Source organism: Lynx rufus, unplaced genomic scaffold, assembly GCF_022079265.1.
Source record: "Lynx rufus isolate CCGP_SWC_20201006 ecotype Redwood Valley unplaced genomic scaffold, mLynRuf1.p SCAF_12, whole genome shotgun sequence".
Taxonomy (NCBI): domain Eukaryota; kingdom Metazoa; phylum Chordata; class Mammalia; order Carnivora; family Felidae; genus Lynx; species Lynx rufus.
Window position 1 is genome coordinate 787,581 of NW_025814826.1, and position 19,811 is coordinate 807,391.

Consider the following 19,811-nt stretch of genomic DNA (forward strand, 5'->3'; position numbering starts at 1 on the left):
GCCAGCATCTGCCCGCTGGGGCCTTAAGGGCCGCGCAGCCATCCCTGCTGCCGCCGCCGCTGCTGTTGCCTGCGCTGCTGAGACCAGGCTGAAGATGGGTGAGTTGACCCTGACGTCCAGGGTGACCCTAGCCGCAGCCCCTCCATCCCCGCACTCCTGGCCCTCCGCCTCCATCTCTGGGCTCCCGGCACAACCCCTACCCCGCCAAGCCGTCAGGACTCCCACAGCCCCCTCCCTCCCTGAGCCTCACCCTATGGGCGGGAGTGGGAGCCCCAGGACCAGGGTTGGGGGCATAGAGACAAGGATGTGGGGGCGGGATTCCAGGGAGACTACTGGGCTCTGCCCCCCCCTCCCCCAACAGGCTGGCCCCAGGACCTTCCCAGGCCCTGGAGGGCAAAGCCTCATGCCTTAGATCCCCTCCCTAGGCCTGGGCAGGGGCAACCCCTAGGCGCTGGGCTCAAAAGGCTCTTTGTGAGCTGTGCCCCCCACTCCCCAAGCCTCCAGCGGGGTCCTGGAAAAGGGCGGGTGCAGAGGCTGGGACTGTGGCTGCTTGTCTGGACCAGGCGGAGGGGCGTGGGGAGAGCACCCCTAGTCCTTTCGTTGGGTTTGGGGCAGGGGGTGGGGGGCGCATCCAGGCTCATGTGCTTTTCACTGCACTGCCCAGGGTGGGGAAGGGAACCTGGCTGGAGGAGGGCTCTATCAATATCTGCAAATAGTGGGTTCTGGAAGCTGGGTTGGGGAGGATAGCTTGGATGTAAGTCAGAATGGTGGCACCTGAGCTGGAGTGCCATGAGAAGCAGAGGTGGGTCTCAGCCAGCCCTAGTAGCTGGAGGTCACGTGACTCTCCTGGCTCTGGAAGACTCCCTCGAAGGCCTGTGGGCAGGAATACTACCCCAGAGAGACCCCTCCATGGCCCCCCAGAACTGGCACTGCCCCATTCACATAGCACTCCTTGCCACTCCTGGGACACCAGTCATGACCTGCCTTGATGGGGAGCTGTGGATACTGGCGGATCACCTCCCCGGGCAGGGCAGGTACTGAAGATCCAGGCCTCTGGGTGCTGAGGAGATAGGCACAGGGGTTTGGGAAAGTTTGGAAGAGTTTCTGCCAGTCCAGGGAAGAGAGAGAAGTTGCTGGAAGAGTTGGCTTGCTCAGCACTAAAGGGAAGAGCACTCTAGGTAGAGGGAATGGCTGGAGCAGAGGCTGTGAGATGTGAGCACCTGGTCGGGGTGGAGAGTTGTGGAAGGGGGGGCTGGTCAGGCACGGGAGTGACCCATGTGAACGAAGGGAAGAAGGGCCAGGTGGAGGTGAGGTGTCAGGCCATCCCAGCGAGCTGGCACACGCAAGCTCCCAAGGACATCGAGGAGCTGATGGGGCGGCAGTGCTGCCATCTGGCTCAGCAGCCCCTCTGGAGTCTGCCCAGGGTCCCTGCTGTGGTCAGGGCTGCTTGGCCCACATCTGCCGGTGGCTGGACCACCCCAAGCAAGTCCGCTTTCTGAGTCTCAGTGTCCACATCTGTCAAACGGGGAGACTCCTCCACAGGGTTGTGGGGAGGTCTGCATGAGGTGATGAGTGTAGGGAGCCCAGCACCTGAGGTCTCGGAAAATCCTTGGCCGCTGTGCCAGTATGTGTACCTGGAAAACGGGGGCATTGATGTCAGCTGGTGGGCCAGGCTCACTTTACCCTGTGGCGATGAGGATCCTGTGAGGGCTGGATGTGACCCAGGGAAGCCAGGGCTGGGGGCCCTGCAAGTCCGTGTGATCATGCTATTCTGGAAGAAGAGAGAAGCAGTGGGTATCGGCCGGGGCAGGGTGGTCCTCCTTGTGCCCCTATGGGCACCTTAGCCATGGCATTCAACGGACCCTGCTGTGTTCCTCAAGGCCAAAGCCTCTTTGTTCTCCTTGCTGCACAATGCACCCCTTCCTCCTAGTCAGCCCTAGCCCTGCACATGGGGGGCCAGGGCTCCCTTCCAGAAGGTTCTTCAGACACTGAGACCAACAAACGCAATATCTTCCTGTGAGGGGCACTGTCATGGGCAGCCGGGTGGAGAGGACACAGACCTTAGCCCCAGGAGAATGGAATATAGTTGGGCAGCAAAACCAGTTGGGCCTCCATGGTCTTGCGTAGCACTGTGCTGGCTGCTTAGCGGTGTGTGGGGGGGGGAGGGCCGGGGTTGTGGGGGGTGGGGGGCTGGGCGTTGCAATAATTGCACCTTGGGACAGTCAAGGGCAGAAGTTAAAAGCAAGGACTCCAGATTCAGTGGCCCAGGTTCAAATCTCAACTCTGCCACTTCTTGTGTGAACGTGGACTGGTGACTCTGCCTCTCTGTGCCTCTGTTTCCTTGCCTCTAAAATGGGAACGAGGCACACTGGTGCTATTTGAAAAGCTTGGTTCAGTTTCTAGTGGGAATTTATGCCCCCTTTTCCAGAATGGGTCTCCCAGTTCACCCCTGCGTCCTGGAAGACTACACAGCCTGCTCCAGTAGGCGATCGTCTTCCTCTTGTGTGTGAGTCCCTATAGGCGGGGGCCTGCCTTTCTGTGTCCGTTGCTTGGGCAGGGGGCAATGGTGTGCTGGCAACAGGCCCTCTGGGAGAAAAAGGTACCTGATAAACAGCGTTGGCAGGTTTCCATGGTGTAAATCTTCCAGCAAGGCCCATTTGAGGCTTCCAACAGCTTAACCTTCTCGCAGTGGGAGCTGGTCCATGCCAGTTTTAGCACCCAGGCATTCAGTAGGTGCTTAATAAAGGATGGTTGAATAAGGAGAGAAGGCTCCAGAGACTTGGAGAGCTGTCAGGCCATACTGTAGCTGAGAGAGGGAGGCATCCGACAGGCTGAGGCCAGGACAAGAGACCACTCTGAATAAGTAACCCGTGGTGAGATGGAGGGCAGAGGGGAAGGAGGACTGGTGTCCTCCCTTCCTGGGAACCTCTGCACCTCTGACCCTGCGTCACTTCTGCTCTGGATCCTCTTGACCTTGGCCTGGTTTGGGCTGTCTGCACAGAATGACCTAACTGGATCCCAAGCATTAACCTGACAGAGCTCTGAGAAATGGTCCAGACGGGTCTCAAACGTCAGATTCTATTCCCTTGCTTATGCTGTTCCCTCTGCCTGAATGTCTGTTCCACCCACTTCTTCCTATGTGCCCTGAAACTCTGTCACCCTTCAAAAGCCTCCTCCACCCCAAATCCCACAGACCCTCCCCCCCTTCTGCTGTTTCTCTGGCCTTGCAGCCCCTCTCGTGTGTACCCTGCCTGCCCATAAAAATATTAGTAGCTAACATTGCATCTGGACAACAACCTGTGATAGAGGTACTGGGATAATCCTTTTTGCAGATGGGGGAATGGAGGCTCTGTCTTGTTAACGACCACCCATCCTTTGCCTCTCGGCTTCAGCATCCGTTCGTTGTGCAGAGAGGCTCCTTGCTGTGGGCTGGGCAGAGCACCACTTCTCTTTCTTCAGTGTGTTTGCTGTGGCGTGTTCCACTAGGCCGTGAGTTCCCTATCCTATAGGAGCTTGAATGAATGAATGAATGAATGAGTGAATGACTTTCAGCCCCAGGGAGCATCCCTGTTCTTTTACCCATTCCTCCTCCCTTTCCATCCCTGTGGGAGGAGACTGACCCTCCAGAGGGCAGCCTCACACCATGGAGGGATGGTCACAGGGACCTTGCTTAGCCACACCTGCCAGAAGGGAAGGGGAAGTGAGGCTTTGGGCGGGGCTGAAACCAGGCATGGTAGAAGGGTAGTGGTCCGCCCTCCTGTGGTCTAGAGTGGGGCTGACATGGGCCCACAGCACTGCCTGTAACCCAGGAAGTTAACGGGGTCCCAAAATACGTTTTCTTGCACCGCCCCAAGTGGAAATTCCCCTGTTGGCCCACTTATTTTCGTTTTATCTAGAAAAATAAAGTTGGAAATAATCATTCACACACCCTAATTACTCCGTTGTTTTATGAATTTAGAGCCTGTTTGACTCTAGACTTTGGCTCCTGCTGAAGGAGGAATCCCCTGGGAGGGGCAGGGTGAGGTGCCAAGGCAGGAGGCCAGAGCCTGCTCTGACGCTGGGACCTCCTCGGCGTCTGACCTCCAGTTGCCCTCTCCTGGCAGGCTGGGAACTTCCCAGAAGCAGCAGCCCAGATGGGGGTCTAAGCAAGGGAGGGTGGCCAGAGGCAGTCTCCAGGATTCTGATTGACCGGGGCCCATAATGGATGACTTCCCAGGCTGTTCTACCCCACCTTGACCTCTGAGTCATAATTTGCTGCTATTTATCGAGCACTTACTATGTGCTGGGCGCTGGGCCAAGCACTTTGTCGGCATCATCTCAGCTACGCCTGCTAACTTCCCTTGAAGCAGGTACTATTATTCTCCCCATTTGGCAGTTTGAGGGTGCCTGGGGCCCGGGGCACAGGGCCGAGAAGTGGTGGGGCTGCGATTGTATCCAGCCTGTAGGACCCCCATAGCCCGATGGGGCCCCTTGGATAGGCCCCTCAGTCACTCAAAATGGAACGGTCTCTGAAGCCTGGATGCCCGAGACAACCACGTCACTGGTGTCCTGGCCTCCAGGCCACCCTCCTTGTGGCCCTGATTGCCACTCCCTTCTTCCCCATAGTCCTGGGGCTCTGTCTCTGGAAGCCCCGTGTAGCCTCACCTGGGCGGCTTGGGGAAAATACAGACTTCCCAGGCCCTGCCACACCCCGCTGAGTCAGAATCCCACTAGTGGTCAGTTCAGGCAGAGCCAGCTCTGGTCCCATCTGGAACTTGGAACAGCCCAGATCAGTCTCCAGTCTTTGAGCCAAGGCCCACAGGGTGTGGGTGATGGGTCCAAGGTCATACCTGCCAAAAGGACTAGAGCAGAGGCTGTGAGGCTCCTCCACCATGGCCGAGAGGTCCAGGGAATGGGTCAGAGGGATTCTGTCTGTGCGGGATGACCTCTTTCAGAGCCAATAAACCACAGTACCTGGCCCCAAAGGGCCCCCAGGCAAACCCCCTCTCAGAGGTGTCCAGGACTGCTGTGGGGCCTGGTGTGTTATTGCTGTCATGGAAGTTCGAGGCCATACCTGAGTAGGGGCAGTGGTCCTGCAGCCACCAGTGGGGGATGTAACAGACTCTGTGGTCTGCCTCCAGGCACTGGCATGTGGGGAGGGCAAAATGCACCAGCACCCCACCCAGACTACAATCCAGGTGCTGGCTTCCCCCACACACACCTCCCCCACCCTCGCCCCACCCCGCCACTGGGCCTTTGCAGATGCTATCCCTCTGTCTGCAGTGGCCTTCCCCGCCTCTCCTGGCAGGTGCTGGCTCATCCTTTAAGACCCCTCCAGGAAGCCCTGCCTGACTCCCACCCCAAGGGCCAGGCTGACCCACCCTGCCAGGATTTCCATCCAGCTGCTCCACAAGATGCTGAGAACCTTGAGGCCCTGGTCTGAGATGCCAGTGGAGTGGACAGGGAAAGCAGCTGTAAGGTGCAGCCCAGTTCAGGCGACTGTCCCTGCAGCCCAGAGAGGAGACCAGGCTGGGGAGCCTTGAGGCCAGATAGCTAGCCAAACGTGCCCATTTCACAGAGGGAACGTTGAAGGCCCGAGGTGCTTGGGACTGACCCAGAGCACCCTGGGGAGTGGTTGGTAGTCCCTTTGTGGCTTGTAAGAGGAGAGCCCAGGGCTATGTGGCCGTACCCCTCCCCCACTCCGGTCCCCAGCTGGAGCATTTGTCTGCAGGATCCAGGTCAGGTCTGAGGGGGATGGGAAGAAGCCCAGGAGAGCAAAGTCCCCAGGGCTCAGGTCTGCACTGGGTCTTCCCATGCGGAGGACAAAGCTCCTTAGAGAAAATGCTTGCTGTCCAAAAGCTGGCAGGAAATCCACATCGATAGCTCATTCCAGCAAGAAGGTGCACGGGAAAAAAAGCGTGTGAGAACTTAGGCCAAATGTTAGCCCCAGGGATGGTGGGTGATATTACCCTTCTTTCGCCGTGGTTTTCACATTTCCTAGGTTGTAGGTGAAACCTTTATAACCAGAAAAATGAAGTTACCATGTAAAGGAGAGAGGTCTAAGAAAAGGTGCCCTGAGACCAGCCAGCTCCCCATTCATGAGACTCTGGGGTCACCAAGTGTGAGTGGCTTCCAGAGGGACCCTGCCCCCGGGCCCATCCCCCAGAACAGGCGCGCCTGGGGCAGACAGCTTAGCCTGTGTGTCTCTCTTTCTCGGAATTTGGGTCAGAGAGAGTCCAGACCTGGGCTACTGGGATGTAGCATGCCAAGAATTCCATTCAAACCTCTGCTGTCCTTCCTGTCCTGTGGGTTAGGCCTCAGGGCCCTCACCTTCCCACCTCCACCTGGAAAGCCACCCCACCCCACCCCACCCCAAGATGCCCTCTGCCCCTCCCAGCCAGAGGTGGCCCTAGGGCTATTTGCTTCACCTCCATCCGGGTGCCCAGGTGGGAGTGTAGCACTGTTGACTGCCTTCCTTACTGACTCTGGCTGCGAAGTGCCTTTCCAGGGGGTCCTCCTACAATGTAGTCAAGTTCGACCTCGTGGAAATGGTCTTTGGAATCACAGCTGAGCCTTGATCCTGGGTGAGGATTCGATGTCCGTCTCCCCCATATACCTAGTACAGAGCACCCATTCATTCGGTCAGCTGTCATTCAGCCAAGTGCCAGGGCCCAGGCTAGGTGCCAGGGCACAGCTCTGCTGACTTGAGGGTGTGACGTGTCTGTGTTTTTGAGCACATCACCTGCACGCACACACAGCGTGAGCATCTCTGTCATATGTGAACTCTGGTCTTTGAGGCTGTGACAGTGTGTAATCCTGCCGGGACTCCGGGCACACCTGGTTAATTCATTCTGCAAGTGCTTAACAGACACCCACTAAGGAAGTACCAGGCTCTGACCCCAAAGAAAAATGACCCAAGGTCTCTGTCCTCGGGAAGTGCCATCTTGGGGGCTGTTGCCATGCGGACTGGTGGGGGCAGAAGCCAGCAGGGCTGGGGGTGGTCAGAAACGTGGGCCTGGAGACACAGGGAAGAGTGGGGACGGGGGTTCCTGCCCAGCTGTGAGTATGATCTCCAGTATCCCCTTCAGCCCAGTGACCTGGGGCCTGGGACAGGCCTCCCCAGCTATTTTCATGCCCTAAAGCAGCCCTGAGGGCCGACGGAACTGGAGCTTCAGGTGGTGACCTGTGGGCTCCGACTGCTGGGGGCTGGGAGAGAATACAGGGAATGAAAATGAAGCATGTGGGCTGGAGAACCTGCCTGGGCTGCAGACCTTTCTGAGAGGCGAACTTGGGGACCAGGCACCAGAACACAGCACCTGGAAAGTAGAACCCCGTGATCCAGACCAGAGAAGCGGGATCACGGAACTCAGAGGAGGAAGATGGAGCAGCAGACCTAGAATGTGGGCCTTGTAGAACCTGGAACACTCAAGTCAGCCAGAAGCTGGGAGATCCAGTCTGTGCCCCCGATGGTCAGTGGGGGAAACTGAGGTCCGGCAGGAACGGGGAGGTCTTGAGCATTGGTGAGCTGCAGTGGCACGCACGTGGTCTCTGCTGAGCCAGGACCTCTCCACAGCTCGCTGCTGCCTGACCTGGGGCGAGTCCTGTCCCCTCTCCAAACCTCAGTTTCCCCCTCTGTGAAATGGTCACGTGATGGTGAGACAAGATGGAGCACTTCACCTGGTGCTCAGGCTCTCCCGGCAAGCTTAGTGGCATTGCTAAGGCCTGGACCCTGGCCACTTGACTCCTGAATGACTCTGTCCCCTTGTGGTGATGGTCTGGTCACTGCTGTTCCTTTCTCTTCTTTCTCACACTCAGTGGGACATTTGGGCACTTGCGGCCCTTTTCCGGAATGCTCTCGGGATCTAGCAGAGGGAAAAGACTAATCAGAGGAGCAAGAACAGACTGGCGGCTCCATATGAAGGAGCAGGCCCCGGTGCCTACAGCCCTGCATGGTGCCCTGTGCCATTTGGTGAATGCTTCTTGAGTGTCCCCCGGTGGAGACAGTCGGGTCCTGAGCCGAGGGCACCATGGCCCCTCGAAGGCAGGGGTGGGCAGAGTTGGATTGGGAAGGGAAAAGAGAAAGGGCTCTATGTTCCAGCTCCACAGAGGCTCCCCAGGCGCACCTGCTCCAGGCCACCTCTCCTGAAGGAGGTGGAAGACCTTGCTTGGGCTCCCAGAGAGCCGGAGCTGTAGGATCTGGGCCAGGAGCAGCCTGGTCACTTCCCCAGATCCCCGTGAGGCGGTGTTACCAGCCCCCGCTTTTCTGCCTCCAAGAGAGTAGGATTCCAGAGATGGGGGCGGGGGGGCAGAACCAGGATCCCAGCCCATCCTTTGAGCCAGCAGCAGCCGGGCATAGTGCCAGGCACTGATGGGGTGAACCAGGGGCGAACTGAGCACCCAGGGGTGAACTGAGATCCCTTCCTGTTTCCCCTCCTTCCTTGCCGGGTCTCCTCCGGACCATCAGCCATCCTGCTCAGAGCGCTTTGAAGGCTGGAGCCCTTCCCCGTGTCTCCGCTCTCCACCACTTCCCTCCCATTGTGGGGGACCCGTCGAGTTCCTGTCCATGAGCCACCTCATCGGGGTGTGCCTTGCCCAGGCAGGACTAGACTTTTTCCAACCCCAGACCAGTTGTGAGAGCCCAGCAGCACTGACTGCAGCTGCAGGTGTGTGGATTTGGGGGCGGAGGGGGGCTGTCGTCAGCACCTCCTTTGCATCAGGCTCTGTGCTGGGGCCCCAGGAGAGTTGCTCAGCACCGTCCAGTGTAGGGTGAGGAGCCCTGCGGGGCAGGCCAGGGGTGAGGCAGCTCAGTCCTTCCTCAGTCTGGGGGAATTGCAGTTCAGCTGAGCCTACCTTGGCAGGGAGTGAAAGATTACACAGAAACTTGGAGCCTCCTAGAGGATTTGGACTTTATCCTGGGAGCAGGTGTTCCAAGCTGAGAGGGACAACATCAGATGTGGCTTTGCTAGGCTTGTGGGGCTCAAGCCAGGAACCCCTTCCCTGGCAAGGCTGCTGCTGATGTCCAGGTGAGCGTGGATGGTGGCACAGGCAGCGTGGGACAGTGGCACAGGGGGCCGGGTGGGACGACGAGTACCTGGGCATTGAAGCGATGTGCCTGGCAATGGGGAACTCGAGGTCAGCGAGAAGCCAGATTCAGGATGACTGCCGGGCTCCTGGCCTGGGAGACTGGGTGGATGGTCACGTCTCGGGTTATCAGCTCAGGTTTCCGGAACCACAATTTGAGCAAGTTCTTTGTGCCTGGTTTTGCGGCAGAGGGTCCCAGGCAGGATGGGAGCCAACTCTGAGCCCAGGCCTCTGCCCTCTAGCTTGGCCCAGACCCTGCCGGGTCTGCTCGTCTCTCTCCCTTCACCCTACAGCACTTTAGCCTCTTGAGTGCACGGCTGCACCTCGCAACTGTGCCCTCTACACATGGGGGAGCGCCACTCCACTCCTGCTACCTGGGTACACGGAGACCGCCTTCTGCACTGGCTCACCGCCGACCCTGTGCATTGATGTGTCTCATCCTCTCGCTGTGCAAGGGCATTTCCCCCAGGCCACAAGGCGCAGCTCCTGTAACAAAGCCTCTCTGCACTATAGCTTGAATCTGTCACCCTCCTGGCCCTGTGCTAGAGCAGGCTTCAAGAGGACAGACGAGGGCTGGGCCACACCCTCCCCTCCCCTCCCCCACCTCAGGCCTGTGGGCTAGAGATGGAGCTGAAGCTCCGTGCTGAAGTGGCCCTTTGTACATTGTCCCCCTGGAGGATGGGGGAGCCTGGTGGGAGGGGCTGGCACTGCCCGACACCATGTGCTGATCTCAGGGGCACTGAGGATCCAGGTGGGGAGTGCGGGAAGTGGGGGGGGCTCACTGGGCCTGGGATCAGGGGAGAACACCGTGCCATGTATGGGCTCGCACTGACCGGGCCTGCCGCCCCACACTAGAGGGTACTTGTCACTCAGAGTCTGTCATCACTTCTCAGGCAAAGTGTGTCATCACGCACCAGTTGTTTAGGGAGCGTCTGCTCCTGGCCAGGCTTTGTTCTAGGGGGTGGGGCTCCACTGTGACCTGTGACCAGTGACTGAGGCTTGCAGGCTTAAGATGACCCTGCTCTCCTGTTGACATTCTGAGCACCAGGGTGTGGGTGGGGGAGACAGACCACGAACAGGTAAACAAGGAGACGGCTAGCTTCCGCTGTGAGTGCTGGGGAGCAGAAGACCTGGGCAGGGGTCAGCCGCTGTAGCTGGAGGGCCAGGAGGGCCCCTCTGAGCAGGCAGCCACATTCCAGGCCTAGGAGCAGCCAGTGGGAGGACCCTGAGACGGAAAGGTGGGGACCGTGACTGGAGCCGAGTGGACGAGGGCGGCGAGGGCAGCAAAGATTCGAGGACCAGATTGGCGGGGTCTGTGGGCCCAGAGAGGAGTGTGGATTTCATTCTGAGGGAGACTAGTGTGCGATCGTGTCAAGGGGAGGGTCTTGTGGGAGGAGGTTGGGTGGGGTGGGGGAGGGGGTACGTGGCCTGGTGGGGACTTTGCAGTGACAGAATTTGTGGGGCTCGGTGCCAAATGAAAATACAGTCCCCGAGGGGCACCTGGGTGTCTCGGTGGTTTAAGCATACGACTCTTGATTTCTGCTCAGGTCAGGAGTCCAGGGTTATGGGATTGAGCCCTGCGTCTGGCTCCGCATCGAGCCTGGAGCTTGCTTAAGATTCTCTCTCTCTCTCTCCATCTGCCCTCGCCCACTCTTGTGTGTGATCTCTCTCTCTCTCTCTCTCTCTCTCTCTCCCCCAAATAAAATAAAATAGAGGCACCTGGGTGGCTCACTTGGTTGACCACTTCAGCTCAGGTCATGATATCGAACTTCGTGGGTTTGAGCTCTGTGTCAGCCTCTGTGCTGACAGCTCAGAGTCTGGAGTCTGCTTCAGATTCCACATTTCCCTCTCTCTCTCTGCCACTCCCCTGCTCACGCTCGGTCTCTGTCTCTCAAAAATAAACATAAAAAAAGATAAAGTAATGAAAAGAAAAAAACGAATGAAATCACAACTATATTCAGTTAATCTGAGAAATGCAAAGTTTGTTTAACATGAGCAAATGATGTAATTCCCCACATTAACAAATACTTTATTTTATTTTTTATTTTTACTTTTTTAATTTAATTTTTTATTTTTCAGAATTTACATCCCAAATAGTTAGCATAGAGTGAAGCAATGATTTCAGGAGTAGATTCCTTAGTGCCCTTGACCATTTAGCCCATCCCCCCTCCCACTACCCCTCCAGCAACCCTCAGTTTGTTCTCCATATTTGTGAGTCTCTTCTGTTTTGTCCCCCTCCCTGTTTTTATATTATGTTTGTTTCCCTTCCCTTATGTTCATCTGTTTTGTCTCTTACAGTCCTCATACGAGTGAAGTCATATGATTTTTGTCTTTCTCTGACTGACTAATCTCACTTAGCAGATTACCCTCCAGTTCCACCCATGTAGTTGCAAATGGCAAGATTTCATTCTTTTTGATTGCCGAGTGATATTCCATTGTATCTAGATACCACATCTTCTTTATCCATTCATCCATCGATGGACATTTGGGCTCCTTTGCATACTTTGGCTATTGTTGATAGTGCTGCTATATACATGGGGTGCATGTGTCCCATCGAAACAGCACACCTGTATCTCGTGGATAAATGCTTAGTAGTGCAATTGCTGGGTCGTAGGGTAGTTCTATCTTTAGTTTTTTGAGGAAACTCCATACTGTTTTCCAGAGTGGCTGCACCAGCTTGCATTGCCACCAACAATGCAAAAGAGATCCTCCTTCTCCACATCCTCGCCAACATCTGTTGTTGCCTGAGTTGTTCATGTGAGCCATTCTGACAGGCAGAAGGGGTTAGCTAGCTCAGTGTGGTTTTTATTTTTATTTCCCTGATGATGAGTGATGTGGAGCATTTTTTCATGTGTCAGTTGGCCATCTGGATGTCTTCTTTGGAGAAGTGTCTATTCATGTCTTTTGCCCATTTCTTCACTGGATTATTTGTTGTTTGGGTGGTTGAGTTTGAGAAGTTCTTTGTAGATTTTGGATACTAACCCTTTATCTGATATGTCATTTGCAAATACCTTCTCCCATTGTGTCAGTTGCCTTTTCGTTTTGCTGACTGTTTCCTTCGCTGTGCAGAAGGCTTTTTGTCTGATGAGGTCCCACTAGTTCATTTTTGCTTTTGTTTCCCTTGCCTCCAGAGACGTGTTGAATAAGAAGTTGCTGCGGCCAAGATCAAAGAGGTTTTTGCCTGCTTTCTCCTTGAGGATTTTGATGGCTTCCTGTCTTGCATTGAGGTCTTCCATCCATTTTGAGTTTATTTTTGTGTAAGAAAGGTGTAAGGAAGTGGTCCAGGTTCATTCTTCTGTCCAGTTTCCCAGCACCGCTTGCTCAGGAGACTCTCTTTATGCCATTGGATATTCTTTCCTACTCTGTGAAAGATTAGTTGGCCATACGTTTGTGGGTCCATGTCTGGGTTCTCTATTCTGTTCCATTGATCTGAGTGTCTGTTCTAGTGCCAGTACCATATTGTCTTGATGATTACAGCTTTGTAGTATAGGTTGAAGTCTGGGATTATGATGTCTCCTGCTTTGGTTTTCTTTTTCAAGATTGCTTTGGCTCTTTGGGGCCTTTTCTGGGTCCATACACATTTTAGGATTATATGTTCTAGCTCTGTGAAGAATGCTGGTGTTACTTTGATACGGATTGCATTGAATATGTAGATTGCTTTGGGTAGTATCGACATTTTAACAATATTTGTTCTTCCTATCCAGGAGCATGGAATCTTGTTGCCATTTTTTTGTGTCTTCTTCAATTTCTTTCATAAGCTTTCTGTGGTTTTCAGTATATACATTTTTCACCTCTTTGGTTAGATTTATTCCTAGGTATTTTGTGGCTTTTTGTGCAACCGTAAATGGGATCGATTTCTTGATTTCTCTTTCTGTTGCTTCATGTTGGTGTATAGGAATGCGATTTCTGCGCATTGATTTCATATCCTGCAAATTTGCTGAATTCAGGAATCCGTTCTAGCAGTTTTGTGTGGCATCTTTCGGGTTTTCCATATAGAGCATCGTGTCATCTGCAAAGAGGGAAAGTTTGACCTCCTCCTGGCTGATTTGGATGTCTTTTATTTCTTTGTGTTGTCTGACTGCAGAGGCTAAGACTCCCAATACTGTGTTGAGTAACAGTAGCGAGAGTGGACATCCCTGTCTTGTTCCTGACCTTAGAGGGGAAACTCCCATTTTTCCCCACTGAGGATGATATTAGCATTATGATCTAGAGGTATGCTCCTTCTCTCCCTACTTTCTTGAGGCTTTTTATCAAGAAAGGATGCTGTATTTTCTCAAATGCTTTCTCTGCATCCATTGAGAGGGTTATATGGTTCTTGCCCTTTCTTTTATTGATGTGATGAATCACGTTAATTGTTTTGCAGATATGGAACCTGCCCCGCATCCGAGTTATAAATCCCGCTTGGTCGTGGTGAGTAATACTTTTCATGTATTGTTGGATCCGGTTGGCTAATATCTTGTTGAGAATATTTGCATCCATGTTCCTCAGGGCAAGTTGCCTATAGTTCTCCTTTGTAGTGGGGTCTCTGACTGGTTTTGGAATCAGGGTAATGCTGGCTTCATAGAAAGAGTTTGCAAGTTTTCCTTCCATTTCTATCTTTTGGAACAGTTTCAAGAGAATAGGTGCTAACTCTTCCTTATATGTTTGGTAGGATTTCCCCCTGGAAAGCCATCTGGCCCTGGACTCTTGGTTTTTGGCAGATTTTTGATTACTAATTCGATTTCCTTACTGGTTATGGGTCTGTTCAAATTTTCTATTTCTTCCTGTTTCAGTGTTGGTAGTGTATATGTTTCTAGGAATTTGTCCATTTCTTCCAGATGACCCATTTTATTGGCATATAATTGCTCATACTATTCTCTTATTATTGTTTTTATTTCTGCTGTGTTGGTTGTGATCTCTCCTCTTTCATTCTTGATTTTACTTATTTCGGTCCTTTCCTTTTTTCTTCTTTGACCAGACTGGCTAGTGGTTTATCAATTTTGTTAATTCTTTCAAGGCACCAGATTCTGGCTTGATTGATCTGTTCTACTGGTATGTTTGTGGGTTGGTTTGTTTGTTTGTTTGTTTGTTTGTTTCGATAGCATTAATTTCTGCTGTAATATTTATTATTTCCTGTCTTCTGCTGGTTTGGGTTTCATTTGCTGTTCTTTTTCCAGCTCCTTAAGGCGTAAGGTTAGGTTGTGTATCTGAGATCTTTCTTCCTTCTTTAGGAAGGCCTGGATTGCTATATATTTTCCTCTTATAACCGACTTTGTTGTGTCCCAGTGGTTTTGGGTTGTGGTGTTATCCCTTTCATTGACATCCATATATTTTTCCATTTCCTCTTTAACTGCTTGGTTGGCCCATTCATTCTTTAGTAGGATGTTCTTCATTCTCCAAGTATGTGTTACCTTTCCCAATATTTTCTTGTGGTTGATTTCGAGTTTCATAGTGTTGTGGTCTGAAAATATGCACGGTATGATCTCAATCTTTTTGTACTTACTTAGGGCTGATTTATGTCCCAGTATATGGTCTATTCTGGAGAACGTTCCATGTGCACTGGAGAAGAAAGTATATTCTGCTGGTTTAGGATGTAATGTTCTGAATATATCTGTTAAGTCCATCTGGTCCAGTGTGTCATTCAAAGCCATTGTTCCCTTCTTGATTTTTTTTCTTTTGATTAGATGATCTGTCCATTGCTGTGAGTGGGGTGTTGAAGTCTCCTACGATTATGGTATTACTATCGATGACTTTCTTTATGTTTGTGATTAATGATTTACATATTTGGGTGCTGTCACATTTGGCGCATAAATATTTACAATTGTTAGGTCTTCTTGGTGGATAGACACCTTCATTATGACATAATGCCCTTCTGCATCCCTTGATGCAGTCTTTATTTTAAAGTCTAGATTGTCTGAGATAAGTATGGCTATTCTACCTTTCTTTGGCTGACCATTAGCATGATAGATGGTTCTCCATCCCCTTGTTTTCAATCTGAAGGTGTCTTTAGGTCTAAACTGGGTCTCCTGTAAACAGCATATAGATGGACCTTGTTTTCTTATCCATTCTGTTACCCTATGCCTTTTGATTGGAGCATTGAGGCCACTGACATTTAGAGTGAGTACTGAAAGATATGAATTTATTGCCATCATGATGCTTGTACACTTGGAGTTTCTGGTGGTGTTCTCTGCTTTCTAATCTTCGTTGCTTTTGGTATATATATATATATATATATACATATATATATATATGTATATATATATATGTTTTCAACTTTTCTTCCCTCAGAAAGTCCCCCTTAAAATTTCTTGCAGGGCTGGTGTAGTGGTCACAAATTCCTTTAATTTTTGTTTGTCTGGGAAACTTTTTCTCTCTCCTATTTTGAGTGACAGCCTTGCTGGATAAAGAATTCTTGGCTGCATTTATTTTTTTATATTATTTATTTAATGTTTATTTTTTTTTGACAGAGAGAGAGAGACAGAGACGGTGAGACAGAGCATGAGCAGAGGAGGGGCAGAGAGAGAGGGAGACACTGAATCTGAAGCAGGCTACAGGCTCTGAGCTGTCAGCACAGAGCCCGACATGGGGCTCGAACTCACATACCGCAATATCATGACGAGAGCCGAAATCGGACGCCTAACCGACTGAGCCACCCAGGCGCCCCTGCATATTTTTCTGATTCAGCACACTGAATATATCCTGCCACTGCTTTTGGCCTGCCAAGTTTCTGTGGATAGGTCTGCTGCAAACCTGATCTCTCTTCCCTTTTAGGTCAGGGAACTTTTTTTTTTTTTTCCCTTGCTGCTTTCATGATTCTCTCCTTGCCTGAGTATTTTGTGAATTTGACTATGATATGCGTTGTTGATGGTCGGTTTTTGCTGAATCTAATGGGGGGGTCCTCTGTGCTTCCTGCATTTTGATGTCTGTGTCTTTCCCCAGGTTTCGTAAATGTTTTCTGCTATGATTTGCTCACATAACCCTAATACACCTATATCTCTCTCTTCCACTTCTGGGCCCCTATGATTCTGCTGTTGTTCCTTTTTAATGAGACACTGGTTTCTCTAATGCTTAAATCGTGCTCTTTTGCCTTAATCTCCCTCTTTTTTTTCTGCTCCGTTATTCTCTATGAGTTTGTCCTCTATATCGCGGATTCTCTGTTCTGCGTTGTCCATCCTTGCCGCCACTGCATCCATCCATGATTGCAGCTCAGTTATAGTATCTTTAATTTCATTCTGGCTATTTTTTCCTTCTTTTATCTCTGCAGAAAGGGATTCTAATCTATTTTCGACCCCAGCTAATATTCTTATTATCGTGATTTTAAATTCTGGTTCAGACATCTTGCTTGTATCTGTGTTGGTTAAATCCCTGGCTGTCGTTTCTTCATGCTCTTTCTTTTGGGGTAAATTTCTGCTGAATTCTGTGGTTCAGGTTGTGCAGATTGTTGTGTTACTCCTCCGATCAGTGTTCTAGGTGTGTAGGGTGGTTTCGTGTTGGCCTGGCTGTATTTCATGGATGGGAGACACACACAAAACTTCCATGCTCTTCCGCCATCTTGGCCTCACCCCCCATTCACAAATATTTTAAAAACGTATCTCAGGGTGCCTGGGTAGCTCAGTCGGTTAAGCATCCAACTTAGGCTCAGGTCATGATCTCACAGTATGTGTGTTTAAGCAGCATGTGGGGTTCTCATTGGGCTCGCCACTGTCAGCGCAGAGTTTGCTTCAGATCCTGTCTCCCTCTCTCTCTGCCCCTCCCCTGCTGGCTTGCTTGGTCTCTCTCAAAAATAAACAGTTAAAAAAATTATCTCAATAGATGTGAAATAAACATCTTTTCACATTCAATATTCATTCATGACAGAACTTAGAAAACTAGTATTATAAGGGAACTTCCTTAATATACTTGTAGCAGAAAGACCCTAAGTGACCCCATTATATCTGCCCTTGAGTACTGTCACCTTTTCTTTATAATTATTTTCTCTTAAGATCTGTGACTTGACTCTAGCTTTTAGAATATGGCAAATGTAAAGGAATGTTGCAGACATAATTCAGTTAATTCAGAGTCAATCAAAAGGATCATGCTAGGCAAACCTGATCTAATCATGTGAATACACTTCAAGGAGGCCTGAGCCTTCTCTGAAGTGACATTCTCCTTGCTGGCCTCCTAAACTAAGCGGCCGTATTAAGGAAGTCTATGTGGCCAAGAACAAGGAACAGCCTTGCTCTAGGCTGAATATTTGTGTCCCCACTCACCCAAATTCATGTGTTAACTCTTAATGTTCAACGTGATAGTATTCAGAAGTGGGGGATGTGGGAAATGATGAAGTCACGAAGGTGGAGCCCTCATGGATGGGATTAGTGCCCTTATAAAGGAGGGCTGTGAGAGCTCCCTTGGCCCTGCGCCAAGCAGGAAGACCAGCGTCCATGAACCAGGAAGCAGGACGTCGCTGTACACTAAATCTGCCAGTGCCTTCATTTTGGACTTCCCAGCTTCCAGAAGGGTGAAAAATAAAACTTACTTTTTATTAGCCTATGGTATTTTGTTAGAGCAGCCCAAAAGGACTAAGACAAGTGTCTGGGAACGCTTAGGACCTAAGCCTCCAACTAGCCGACAATTAGCAAAGAGCTGTGGAAATGAGTCCAGTCATACAGTCACAAGGAAATTCTCTTAAAAACAAACTCAATGGGCTTGGAAGCAGATTCTTCCCCTTTGAAGCGCCCAAATGGGGAAGCACAGTCTAGCGGACACCTTGGCTACAGCCTTGTGAGAACCTGAACAAAGGACTCAGCTAAGCCATTGCTTAGCTTCTGACCCATAAAAATGTGAGATAAATGCGTGGGGCTTTAAGACACTGTGTTGATGGTGATCTGTTGTAAACGGCAAGAGCAAACTAAGAGACTAATAAAAGACATACACTTTTAAAAACCCCGCTATCTACATAGTTACAGAAAACTACTTTTACATGTTGCAATTTCAAGAAGACATGAACGCTCACTATCCTCACATTTACTCAACGTCATTCTTGTAGTAGGAAAGAAAAAAAAATGAAAGCTCTAGGAATTGGGAAAAAATGCCACTATTTATAGATTATATGTCACTGCATGTACCAAATCCAAAAGAATCTGCAGACAAAACACTCGAGTAAGAAACAATATATTGTGGGGAATAAGCTTAGATAATTAAAAGACTAGTTCTTTGGAAAAATCAGTATAAGAAATTTCTTTCCTTACAAACTGTTGGCCGATTCGATGCAATTCCAAAGAGAAACGGCTTTGGAGAGCTTGCCAAGTTGATTATAAAGGACCTGTAGAGCCCTTCCTTCCTTTCCTCTTTATCATCCCCAACATTTTAGTTCCCAGTCCTAGAAACAGAGGCATGGAGTTGTGGGGGTCCAGAGTGAGGTGTTGGAGCTTAGAATGGGGAAGGCATTACGTGTAGGACAGTCACCCTGCACAGTGTTGGAGCTCAAGTGAGAGCAATCCTGAAAGGTGAATGGTATAGAATAATGAAGTATCACAGACTGAACAGGGTAGGGAGGCATCTGCACAGGGGAAGAATAGCCCAGCATGGGTTTTCAGAACCTGCAGGGGGGCAAATCATCTGCAGAAGAGGTGGCCTGGCACAGGGTGTCTGAGAAAGGAGATATTTACATGTCTCAAAGTACTTCCCCATAAAATACTAAATAATTGGAAAGTGGAAAGTTAACATTCCAGGTGAGAAACCTGGCAGATACTACCTCCAGTGGCCAACATTAACATCACCAGTATGGGGACAATTCAAAATTGTAGGTCACATGATAGGATGCAAAGAGTAGGTTGTAGTGATACTCTTGTGAAACATGTATGGTCTGAATTTTACCATAAGGAAACCTAAGAAAAATCCACATTGAAAGACATTCCACATTACTGGAATTTAGTCGTCAAAAGGTTAAAAGTCATGAAAGTCAAGGAAAGACAAAGGAAGTGTTCTAGAGTGAAAGAGACTAAGACATACAACTGAATTCAATACATGGCTCTGAACAGGACCTTCCTTGGTATAACGTATACTACAGATAAGTGACCAAACTTAAAAAGAATTATGAGGAATAAATGATAGAATTATACTGAACATTTGAACAAAACAGTTTTAATGGGTGCACTGACTACACACAGATTTTTTTTTTTCAGTACTGGAAATGTATTTTCTTTCATAATTTTCTTCATGGTATTTTTTTCTGTAGCTTACTTTATTTTAAGAATAGAGTATGATACATATACAAAAGATTATTGGTAGTAGTAGTGGTTAAGTCTTTGGTGGTCAAAAGTTGTTCATGGCTTTTTGACTGTGGGGGGCAGGGTCAGAGCCCTTAACCCCATTGTTTAAGAGTCGAGTGTATTAGAGTTAATGTTCTTATTGTGACGGTTGTATGGTAGTTATGTGGAATGTACTGACTTGTAGGATTTAAATGCTACAGGAATCAGGCATCCCATTAGCAATTTACTTGCAAATGGCTCTGGGGCAGGGGGGGGGGTTCTTTTTTTTTTCTCTCTAATTTTTCTTTTCTCTAACTTTGTTTCTAAAAAGCAATTCAAAAATAAATAAATAAATAAATAAATAGAAAAGGTGAAAAGCCTTAGGCAAATCTTATTTCTCCATGTGGAAAGAGCTACGAATCAGTGTTTACAATTAAAATTATAGATAGGTTCTATGGCACTATAAAAAAATTGTAGTATGTATAAACATTGGCAATAGCCATAGCAGGAATACATCAAAATAATGTCTAAATCTTTAGGCCC

At 50.1% G+C, this 19,811-nt stretch overlaps 1 long non-coding RNA gene across 1 annotated transcript; it reads left to right on the top strand.

Moving 5' to 3' along the window:
• The first annotated feature begins 30 nt into the window (after positions 1-30).
• LOC124507624 (uncharacterized) lies at positions 31-15,536 on the top strand. Its single transcript, XR_006961060.1, has 3 exons — positions 31-98; positions 13,424-13,470; positions 15,507-15,536. It is a non-coding gene; the product is annotated as an uncharacterized LOC124507624 (long non-coding RNA).
• The last annotated feature ends 4,275 nt before the right edge of the window (positions 15,537-19,811 follow it).